This window comes from Rhinoderma darwinii, assembly GCF_050947455.1.
Source record: "Rhinoderma darwinii isolate aRhiDar2 chromosome 3 unlocalized genomic scaffold, aRhiDar2.hap1 SUPER_3_unloc_15, whole genome shotgun sequence".
NCBI classification, from domain to species: domain Eukaryota; kingdom Metazoa; phylum Chordata; class Amphibia; order Anura; family Rhinodermatidae; genus Rhinoderma; species Rhinoderma darwinii.
Window position 1 is genome coordinate 330892 of NW_027461740.1, and position 11270 is coordinate 342161.

Here is an 11270-nt window from a genome sequence, read left to right on the forward strand (position 1 = left end):
TAAATAATAAACAAGTGAATAAACTAAAGCAACAAATAGCAAGGCACTGCTGAGATTTGAACTCAGGATCTCCTGTTTACTAGACAGGCGCTTTAACCAACTAAGCCACAGCACCAAAGCACTTTTCTTCTCACGGTGTCCTACCACACAGCTCAGTTCAGAGCAAAAGACTGATCTCATATTTTAGGCTAGCCCCTTAGGTGTAGTTGCCAGAAGTCTTAACAGTCAGGGTGCATAAGTTGTGATGGCCGAGTGGTTAAGGCGTTGGATTTGAAATCCAATGGGGTCTCCCTGCACAGGTTCAAGTCCTGTTCACAACGTTCTATTTTAAGAAGAGAACTTCCAGAAACATATTAAAGTTTGTCACCTATAGAAAGAGTTATTTTAATTCCATCCTCTTTATCACTGATTAATTACATTAATAATAGTGGTTCCAGCTGTGCCCCTGGCTTACAACTCTGAAAAGCGAGCAATATTTAGAGTATAAATCACTATAACTACAGCATCCCATTTGTCCAGACTTTTATTTTCCTCTTGATAAAAACAAATCAGGTTGGTTGGACAACTTCTGTCCTTAGTAAATCTCTGCTTGCTGTCAATTATAATACTATTTTCTGTCACATACTCCTGTATATAGTCCCTTAAAAGGACTCTGTCACCAGTTTATCAATTCCCAATTTCCTAACTAGCCTAATAGGCGCTATGATGCTGATAACTACAGTGTGATTTTTTTTTTTTTTAAAAAAACCGTTTATTTGCAAAGTTATGAGCATTTATTTATATATACTAATGTAGCTCTAATAGCCAAATAGGAGATGACTCCTTTTTACTCTGGGCAGCTAATGTTTTCTGTATGACGCTGTCCAATCAGCATACAACTTCTCCCCCTTCCCTGTCCAGCAACACAGTGTGATCATATAGTACACTGCGTCCATTCCCGACTGTGTTTTCAACAGGTGATATATTCGGTTCTGTCACAGCTAGAACTGTGATTTTGGTGTCATATGAAAGAGTAGAATCCAGTCTTTCAAATGCCACCAAATCTGCTTTTTTTAGGTGGCCCACAGCCCGACCTATGGCTGTTTGAATTGATCCCCCTTCCCTGTAGCTTGAGTTTCACAATGTGTGTGAAGCAACTTCATGCTGATAGGACAGCATCAGATGCTGAGAGTCAGCTCCACCTCAGGAGAATTGCTGCTGTTACCTCCCAGATGTCTAATAAAGGCTAAATTACATATTTAGAAAATGCTCACAATTTTGCAAATAATAAACATTTTTTTTACTACAAATCACCCTGTAGTTATCAGCAGCAAAGCACCAATTAGACTAGTTAGGAGTTAGGGACCTGATAAACTGGTAACAGAGTCCCTTTAAGAGCTCTTCAAAAGTTTTTCCCACAATGGATGTTAAGCTTACTGGTCTATAATTACTTTGTATTGAACTTACTACTTATAGAAAACTCAATGACATTCATGGGGTCTCTGTCACCAATGAAAAACCCGATAGATTTTTAATTGCCTATAAAGAATTTGATTCATCATATACTTTAGTTATGTAAACTTAAATAATAAACAAGTGAATAAACTAAAGCAACAAATAGCAAGGCACTGCTGAGATTTGAACTCAGGATCTCCTGTTTACTAGACAGGCGCTTTAACCAACTAAGCCACAGCACCAAAGCACTTTTCTTCTCACGGTGTCCTACCACACAGCTCAGTTCAGAGCAAAAGACTGATCTCATATTTTAGGCTAGCCCCTTAGGTGTAGTTGCCAGAAGTCTTAACAGTCAGGGTACATAAGTTGTGATGGCCGAGTGGTTAAGGGGTTGGATTTGAAATCCAAAGGGGTCTCCCTGCACAAGTTCAAGTCCTGTTCACAACGTTCTATTTTAAGAAGAGAACTTCCAGAAACATATTAAAGTTTGTCACCTATAGAAAGAGTTATTTTAATTCAATCCTCTTTATCACTGATTAATTACATTAATAATAGTGGTTCCAGCTGTGCCCCTGGCTTACAACTCTGAAAAGCGAGCAATATTTAGAGTATAAATCACTATAACTACAGCATCCCATTTGTCCAGACTTTTATTTTCCTCTTGATAAAAACAAATCAGGTTGGTTGGACAACTTCTGTCCTTAGTAAATCTCTGCTTGCTGTCAATTATAATACTATTTTCTGTCACATACTCCTGTATATAGTCCCTTAAATGGACTCTGTCACCAGTTTATCAATTCCCAATTTCCTAACTAGCCTAATAGGCGCTATGATGCTGATAACTACAGTGTGATTTGTTGTTTTTTTTTAAAAAACGTTTATTTGCAAAGTTATGAGCATTTATTTATATATACTAATGTAGCTCTAATAGCCAAATAGGAGATGACTCCTTTTTACTCTGGGCAGCTAATGTTTTCTGTATGACGCTGTCCAATCAGCATACAACTTCTCCCCCTTCCCTGTCCAGCAACACAGTGTGATCATATAGTACACTGCGTCCATTCCCGACTGTGTTTTCAACAGGTGATATCTTTGGTTCTGTCACAGCTAGAACTGTGATTTTGGTGTCATATGAAAGGGTAGAATCCAGTCTTTCAAATGCCACCAAATCTGCTTTTTTTAGGTGGCCCACAGCCCGAGCTATGGCTGTTTGAATTGATCCCCCTTCCCTGTAGCTTGAGTTTCACAATGTGTGTGAAGCAGCTTCATGCTGATAGGACAGCATCAGATGCTGAGAGTCAGCTCCACCTCAGGAGAATTGCTGCTGTTACCTCCCAGATGTCTAATAAAGGCTAAATTACATATTTAGAAAATGCTCATAATTTTGCAAATAATAAACATTTTTTTTACTACAAATCACCCTGTAGTTATCAGCAGCAAAGCACCAATTAGACTAGTTAGGAGTTAGGGACCTGATAAACTGGTAACAGAGTCCCTTTAAGAGCTCTTCAAAAGTTTTTCCCACAATGGATGTTAAGCTTACTGGTCTATAATTACTTTGTATTGAACTTACTACTTATAGAAAACTCAATGACATTCATGGGGTCTCTGTCACCAATGAAAAACCCGATAGATTTTTAATTGCCTATAAAGAATTTGATTCATCATATACTTTAGTTATGTAAACTTAAATAATAAACAAGTGAATAAACTAAAGCAACAAATAGCAAGGCACTGCTGAGATTTGAACTCAGGATCTCCTGTTTACTAGACAGGCACTTTAACCAACTAAGCCACAGCACCAAAGCTCTTCTCTTCTCACGGTGTCCTACCACACAGCTCAGTTCGGAGCAAAAGACTGATCTCATATTTTAGGCTAGCCCCTTAGGTGTAGTTGCCAGAAGTCTTAACAGTCAGGGTACATAAGTTGTGATGGCCGAGTGGTTAAGGCGTTGGATTTGAAATCCAATGGGGTCTCCCTGCACAGGTTCAAGTCTTGTTCACAATGTTCTTTTTTAAGAAGAGAACTTCCAGAAACATATTAAAGTTTGTCACCTATAGAAAGAGTTATTTTAATTCCATCCTCTTTATCACTGATTAATTACATTAATAATAGTGGTTCCAGCTGTGCCCCTGGCTTACAACTCTGAAAAGCGAGCAATATTTAGAGTATAAATCACTATAACTACAGCATCCCATTTGTCCAGACTTTTATTTTCCTCTTGATAAAAACAAATCAGGTTGGTTGGACAACTTCTGTCCTTAGTAAATCTCTGCTTGCTGTCAATTATAATACTATTTTCTGTCACATACTCCTGTATATAGTCCCTTAAATGGACTCTGTCACCAGTTTATCAATTCCCAATTTCCTAACTAGCCTAATAGGCGCTATGATGCTGATAACTACAGTGTGATTTGTTGTTTTTTTTTAAAAAACGTTTATTTGCAAAGTTATGAGCATTTATTTATATATACTAATGTAGCTCTAATAGCCAAATAGGAGATGACTCCTTTTTACTCTGGGCAGCTAATGTTTTCTGTATGACGCTGTCCAATCAGCATACAACTTCTCCCCCTTCCCTGTCCAGCAACACAGTGTGATCATATAGTACACTGCGTCCATTCCCGACTGTGTTTTCAACAGGTGATATCTTCGGTTCTGTCACAGCTAGAACTGTGATTTTGGTGTCATATGAAAGAGTAGAATCCAGTCTTTCAAATGCCACCAAATCTGCTTTTTTTAGGTGGCCCACAGCCCGAGATATGGCTGTTTGAATTGATCCTCCTTCCCTGTAGCTTGAGTTTCACAATGTGTGTGAAGCAACTTCATGCTGATAGGACAGCATCAGATGCTGAGAGTCAGCTCCACCTCAGGAGAATTGCTGCTGTTACCTCCCAGATGTCTAATAAAGGCTAAATTACATATTTAGAAAATGCTCATAATTTTGCAAATAATAAACATTTTTTTTACTACAAATCACCCTGTAGTTATCAGCAGCAAAGCACCAATTAGACTAGTTAGGAGTTAGGGACCTGATAAACTGGTAACAGAGTCCCTTTAAGAGCTCTTCAAAAGTTTTTCCCACAATGGATGTTAAGCTTACTGGTCTATAATTACTTTGTATTGAACTTACTACTTATAGAAAACTCAATGACATTCATGGGGTCTCTGTCACCAATGAAAAACCCGATAGATTTTTAATTGCCTATAAAGAATTTGATTCATCATATACTTTAGTTATGTAAACTTAAATAATAAACAAGTGAATAAACTAAAGCAACAAATAGCAAGGCACTGCTGAGATTTGAACTCAGGATCTCCTGTTTACTAGACAGGCGCTTTAACCAACTAAGCCACAGCACCAAAGCACTTTTCTTCTCACGGTGTCCTACCACACAGCTCAGTTCAGAGCAAAAGACTGATCTCATATTTTAGGCTAGCCCCTTAGGTGTAGTTGCCAGAAGTCTTAACAGTCAGGGTACATAAGTTGTGATGGCCGAGTGGTTAAGGGGTTGGATTTGAAATCCAAAGGGGTCTCCCTGCACAAGTTCAAGTCCTGTTCACAACGTTCTATTTTAAGAAGAGAACTTCCAGAAACATATTAAAGTTTGTCACCTATAGAAAGAGTTATTTTAATTCAATCCTCTTTATCACTGATTAATTACATTAATAATAGTGGTTCCAGCTGTGCCCCTGGCTTACAACTCTGAAAAGCGAGCAATATTTAGAGTATAAATCACTATAACTACAGCATCCCATTTGTCCAGACTTTTATTTTCCTCTTGATAAAAACAAATCAGGTTGGTTGGACAACTTCTGTCCTTAGTAAATCTCTGCTTGCTGTCAATTATAATACTATTTTCTGTCACATACTCCTGTATATAGTCCCTTAAATGGACTCTGTCACCAGTTTATCAATTCCCAATTTCCTAACTAGCCTAATAGGCGCTATGATGCTGATAACTACAGTGTGATTTGTTGTTTTTTTTTAAAAAACGTTTATTTGCAAAGTTATGAGCATTTATTTATATATACTAATGTAGCTCTAATAGCCAAATAGGAGATGACTCCTTTTTACTCTGGGCAGCTAATGTTTTCTGTATGACGCTGTCCAATCAGCATACAACTTCTCCCCCTTCCCTGTCCAGCAACACAGTGTGATCATATAGTACACTGCGTCCATTCCCGACTGTGTTTTCAACAGGTGATATCTTCGGTTCTGTCACAGCTAGAACTGTGATTTTGGTGTCATATGAAAAGGGTAGAATCCAGTCTTTCAAATGCCACCAAATCTGCTTTTTTTAGGTGGCCCACAGCCCGAGCTATGGCTGTTTGAATTGATCCCCCTTCCCTGTAGCTTGAGTTTCACAATGTGTGTGAAGCAGCTTCATGCTGATAGGACAGCATCAGATGCTGAGAGTCAGCTCCACCTCAGGAGAATTGCTGCTGTTACCTCCCAGATGTCTAATAAAGGCTAAATTACATATTTAGAAAATGCTCATAATTTTGCAAATAATAAACATTTTTTTTTACTACAAATCACCCTGTAGTTATCAGCAGCAAAGCACCAATTAGACTAGTTAGGAGTTAGGGACCTGATAAACTGGTAACAGAGTCCCTTTAAGAGCTCTTCAAAAGTTTTTCCCACAATGGATGTTAAGCTTACTGGTCTATAATTACTTTGTATTGAACTTACTACTTATAGAAAACTCAATGACATTCATGGGGTCTCTGTCACCAATGAAAAACCCGATAGATTTTTAATTGCCTATAAAGAATTTGATTCATCATATACTTTAGTTATGTAAACTTAAATAATAAACAAGTGAATAAACTAAAGCAACAAATAGCAAGGCACTGCTGAGATTTGAACTCAGGATCTCCTGTTTACTAGACAGGCGCTTTAACCAACTAAGCCACAGCACCAAAGCACTTTTCTTCTCACGGTGTCCTACCACACAGCTCAGTTCAGAGCAAAAGACTGATCTCATATTTTAGGCTAGCCCCTTAGGTGTAGTTGCCAGAAGTCTTAACAGTCAGGGTACATAAGTTGTGATGGCCGAGTGGTTAAGGCGTTGGATTTGAAATCCAAAGGGGTCTCCCTGCACAAGTTCAAGTCCTGTTCACAACGTTCTATTTTAAGAAGAGAACTTCAAGAAACATATTAAAGTTTGTCACCTATAGAAAGTGTTATTTTAATTCCATCCTCTTTATCACTGATTAATTACATTAATAATAGTGGTTCCAGCTGTGCCCCTGGCTTACAACTCTGAAAAGCGAGCAATATTTAGAGTATAAATCACTATAACTACAGCATCCCATTTGTCCAGACTTTTATTTTCCTCTTGATAAAAACAAATCAGGTTGGTTGGACAACTTCTGTCCTTAGTAAATCTCTGCTTGCTGTCAATTATAATACTATTTTCTGTCACATACTACTGTATATAGTCCCTTAAATGGACTCTGTCACCAGTTTATCAATTCCCAATTTCCTAACTAGCCTAATAGGCGCTATGATGCTGATAACTACAGTGTGATTTTTTTTTTTTTTCTTTAAAAACGTTTATTTGCAAAGTTATGAGCATTTATTTATATATACTAATGTAGCTCTAATAGCCAAATAGGAGATGACTCCTTTTTACTCTGGGCAGCTAATGTTTTCTGTAAGACGCTGTCCAATCAGCATACAACTTCTCCCCCTTCCCTGTCCAGCAACACAGTGTGATCATATAGTACACTGCGTCCATTCCCGACTGTGTTTTCAACAGGTGATATCTTCGGTTCTGTCACAGCTAGAACTGTGATTTTGGTGTCATATGAAAGAGTAGAATCCAGTCTTTCAAATGCCACCAAATCTGCTTTTTTTAGGTGGCCCACAGCCCGAGCTATGGCTGTTTGAATTGATCCCCCTTCCCTGTAGCTTGAGTTTCACAATGTGTGTGAAGCAGCTTCATGCTGATAGGACAGCATCAGATGCTGAGAGTCAGCTCCACCTCAGGAGAATTTCTGCTGTTACCTCCCAGATGTCTAATAAAGGCTAAATTACATATTTAGAAAATGCTCATAATTTTGCAAATAATAAACATTTTTTTTACTACAAATCACCCTGTAGTTATCAGCAGCAAAGCACCAATTAGACTAGTTAGGAGTTAGGGACCTGATAAACTGGTAACAGAGTCCCTTTAAGAGCTCTTCAAAAGTTTTTCCCACAATGGATGTTAAGCTTACTGGTCTATAATTACTTTGTATTGAACTTACTACTTATAGAAAACTCAATGACATTCATGGGGTCTCTGTCACCAATGAAAAACCCGATAGATTTTTAATTGCCTATAAAGAATTTGATTCATCATATACTTTAGTTATGTCAACTTAAATAATAAACAAGTGAATAAACTAAAGCAACAAATAGCAAGGCACTGCTGAGATTTGAACTCAGGATCTCCTGTTTACTAGACAGGCGCTTTAACCAACTAAGCCACAGCACCAAAGCTCTTCTCTTCTCATGGTGTCCTACCACACAGCTCAGTTCAGAGCAAAAGACTGATCTCATATTTTAGGCTAGCCCCTTAGGTGTAGTTGCCAGAAGTCTTAACAGTCAGGGTACATAAGTTGTGATGGCCGAGTGGTTAAGGCGTTGGATTTGAAATCCAATGGGGTCTCCCTGCACAGGTTCAAGTCCTGTTCACAATGTTCTATTTTAAGAAGAGAACTTCCAGAAACATATTAAAGTTTGTCACCTATAGAAAGAGTTATTTTAATTCCATCCTCTTTATCACTGATTAATTACATTAATAATAGTGGTTCCAGCTGTGCCCCTGGCTTACAACTCTGAAAAGCGAGCAATATTTAGAGTATAAATCACTATAACTACAGCATCCCATTTGTCCAGACTTTTATTTTCCTCTTGATAAAAACAAATCAGGTTGGTTGGACAACTTCTGTCCTTAGTAAATCTCTGCTTGCTGTCAATTATAATACTATTTTCTGTCACATACTCCTGTATATAGTCCCTTAAATGGACTCTGTCACCAGTTTATCAATTCCCAATTTCCTAACTAGCCTAATAGGCGCTATGATGCTGATAACTACAGTGTGATTTGTTGTTTTTTTTTAAAAAACGTTTATTTGCAAAGTTATGAGCATTTATTTATATATACTAATGTAGCTCTAATAGCCAAATAGGAGATGACTCCTTTTTACTCTGGGCAGCTAATGTTTTCTGTATGACGCTGTCCAATCAGCATACAACTTCTCCCCCTTCCCTGTCCAGCAACACAGTGTGATCATATAGTACACTGCGTCCATTCCCGACTGTGTTTTCAACAGGTGATATCTTCGGTTCTGTCACAGCTAGAACTGTGATTTTGGTGTCATATGAAAGGGTAGAATCCAGTCTTTCAAATGCCACCAAATCTGCTTTTTTTAGGTGGCCCACAGCCCGAGCTATGGCTGTTTGAATTGATCCCCCTTCCCTGTAGCTTGAGTTTCACAATGTGTGTGAAGCAGCTTCATGCTGATAGGACAGCATCAGATGCTGAGAGTCAGCTCCACCTCAGGAGAATTGCTGCTGTTACCTCCCAGATGTCTAATAAAGGCTAAATTACATATTTAGAAAATGCTCATAATTTTGCAAATAATAAACATTTTTTTTACTACAAATCACCCTGTAGTTATCAGCAGCAAAGCACCAATTAGACTAGTTAGGAGTTAGGGACCTGATAAACTGGTAACAGAGTCCCTTTAAGAGCTCTTCAAAAGTTTTTCCCACAATGGATGTTAAGCTTACTGGTCTATAATTACTTTGTATTGAACTTACTACTTATAGAAAACTCAATGACATTCATGGGGTCTCTGTCACCAATGAAAAACCCGATAGATTTTTAATTGCCTATAAAGAATTTGATTCATCATATACTTTAGTTATGTAAACTTAAATAATAAACAAGTGAATAAACTAAAGCAACAAATAGCAAGGCACTGCTGAGATTTGAACTCAGGATCTCCTGTTTACTAGACAGGCGCTTTAACCAACTAAGCCACAGCACCAAAGCACTTTTCTTCTCACGGTGTCCTACCACACAGCTCAGTTCAGAGCAAAAGACTGATCTCATATTTTAGGCTAGCCCCTTAGGTGTAGTTGCCAGAAGTCTTAACAGACAGGGTACATAAGTTGTGATGGCCGAGTGGTTAAGGCGTTGGATTTGAAATCCAAAGGGGTCTCCCTGCACAAGTTCAAGTCCTGTTCACAACGTTCTATTTTAAGAAGAGAACTTCAAGAAACATATTAAAGTTTGTCACCTATAGAAAGAGTTATTTTAATTCCATCCTCTTTATCACTGATTAATTACATTAATAATAGTGGTTCCAGCTGTGCCCCTGGCTTACAACTCTGAAAAGCGAGCAATATTTAGAGTATAAATCACTATAACTACAGCATCCCATTTGTCCAGACTTTTATTTTCCTCTTGATAAAAACAAATCAGGTTGGTTGGACAACTTCTGTCCTTAGTAAATCTCTGCTTGCTGTCAATTATAATACTATTTTCTGTCACATACTACTGTATATAGTCCCTTAAATGGACTCTGTCACCAGTTTATCAATTCCCAATTTCCTAACTAGCCTAATAGGCGCTATGATGCTGATAACTACAGTGTGATTTTTTTTTTTTTTTTTTAAAAACGTTTATTTGCAAAGTTATGAGCATTTATTTATATATACTAATGTAGCTCTAATAGCCAAATAGGAGATGACTCCTTTTTACTCTGGGCAGCTAATGTTTTCTGTAAGACGCTGTCCAATCAGCATACAACTTCTCCCCCTTCCCTGTCCAGCAACACAGTGTGATCATATAGTACACTGCGTCCATTCCCGACTGTGTTTTCAACAGGTGATATCTTCGGTTCTGTCACAGCTAGAACTGTGATTTTGGTGTCATATGAAAGAGTAGAATCCAGTCTTTCAAATGCCACCAAATCTGCTTTTTTTAGGTGGCCCACAGCCCGAGCTATGGCTGTTTGAATTGATCCCCCTTCCCTGTAGCTTGAGTTTCACAATGTGTGTGAAGCAGCTTCATGCTGATAGGACAGCATCAGATGCTGAGAGTCAGCTCCACCTCAGGAGAATTTCTGCTGTTACCTCCCAGATGTCTAATAAAGGCTAAATTACATATTTAGAAAATGCTCATAATTTTGCAAATAATAAACATTTTTTTTACTACAAATCACCCTGTAGTTATCAGCAGCAAAGCACCAATTAGACTAGTTAGGAGTTAGGGACCTGATAAACTGGTAACAGAGTCCCTTTAAGAGCTCTTCAAAAGTTTTTCCCACAATGGATGTTAAGCTTACTGGTCTATAATTACTTTGTATTGAACTTACTACTTATAGAAAACTCAATGACATTCATGGGGTCTCTGTCACCAATGAAAAACCCGATAGATTTTTAATTGCCTATAAAGAATTTGATTCATCATATACTTTAGTTATGTCAACTTAAATAATAAACAAGTGAATAAACTAAAGCAACAAATAGCAAGGCACTGCTGAGATTTGAACTCAGGATCTCCTGTTTACTAGACAGGCGCTTTAACCAACTAAGCCACAGCACCAAAGCTCTTCTCTTCTCACGGTGTCCTACCACACAGCTCAGTTCAGAGCAAAAGACTGATCTCATATTTTAGGCTAGCCCCTTAGGTGTAGTTGCCAGAAGTCTTAACAGTCAGGGTACATAAGTTGTGATGGCCGAGTGGTTAAGGCGTTGGATTTGAAATCCAATGGGGTCTCCCTGCACAGGTTCAAGTCCTGTTCACAATGTTCTATTTTAAGAAGAGAA

The 11270-nt window shown here is 38.1% G+C and overlaps 10 non-coding genes across 10 annotated transcripts; 3 read left to right on the forward strand and 7 right to left on the reverse strand.

Annotated features, from left to right (window-relative positions):
- Positions 1-41: 41 nt before the first annotated feature.
- Positions 42-115, reverse strand: TRNAT-AGU (transfer RNA threonine (anticodon AGU)). Its single transcript has one exon. It is a non-coding gene; the product is annotated as a tRNA-Thr (tRNA).
- Positions 116-238: 123 nt separating this feature from the next.
- On the forward strand, positions 239-320 carry TRNAS-UGA (transfer RNA serine (anticodon UGA)). The gene has a single exon. It is a non-coding gene; the product is annotated as a tRNA-Ser (tRNA).
- Positions 321-1602: 1282 nt separating this feature from the next.
- TRNAT-AGU (transfer RNA threonine (anticodon AGU)) lies at positions 1603-1676 on the reverse strand. The gene has a single exon. It is a non-coding gene; the product is annotated as a tRNA-Thr (tRNA).
- A 3048-nt stretch (positions 1677-4724) lies between these two features.
- Positions 4725-4798, reverse strand: TRNAT-AGU (transfer RNA threonine (anticodon AGU)). The gene has a single exon. It is a non-coding gene; the product is annotated as a tRNA-Thr (tRNA).
- Positions 4799-6287: 1489 nt separating this feature from the next.
- On the reverse strand, positions 6288-6361 carry TRNAT-AGU (transfer RNA threonine (anticodon AGU)). The gene has a single exon. It is a non-coding gene; the product is annotated as a tRNA-Thr (tRNA).
- Positions 6362-7849: 1488 nt separating this feature from the next.
- On the reverse strand, positions 7850-7923 carry TRNAT-AGU (transfer RNA threonine (anticodon AGU)). The gene has a single exon. It is a non-coding gene; the product is annotated as a tRNA-Thr (tRNA).
- Positions 7924-8046: 123 nt separating this feature from the next.
- Positions 8047-8128, forward strand: TRNAS-UGA (transfer RNA serine (anticodon UGA)). Its single transcript has one exon. It is a non-coding gene; the product is annotated as a tRNA-Ser (tRNA).
- A 1282-nt stretch (positions 8129-9410) lies between these two features.
- TRNAT-AGU (transfer RNA threonine (anticodon AGU)) lies at positions 9411-9484 on the reverse strand. The gene has a single exon. It is a non-coding gene; the product is annotated as a tRNA-Thr (tRNA).
- Positions 9485-10972: 1488 nt separating this feature from the next.
- Positions 10973-11046, reverse strand: TRNAT-AGU (transfer RNA threonine (anticodon AGU)). The gene has a single exon. It is a non-coding gene; the product is annotated as a tRNA-Thr (tRNA).
- A 123-nt stretch (positions 11047-11169) lies between these two features.
- On the forward strand, positions 11170-11251 carry TRNAS-UGA (transfer RNA serine (anticodon UGA)). The gene has a single exon. It is a non-coding gene; the product is annotated as a tRNA-Ser (tRNA).
- The last annotated feature ends 19 nt before the right edge of the window (positions 11252-11270 follow it).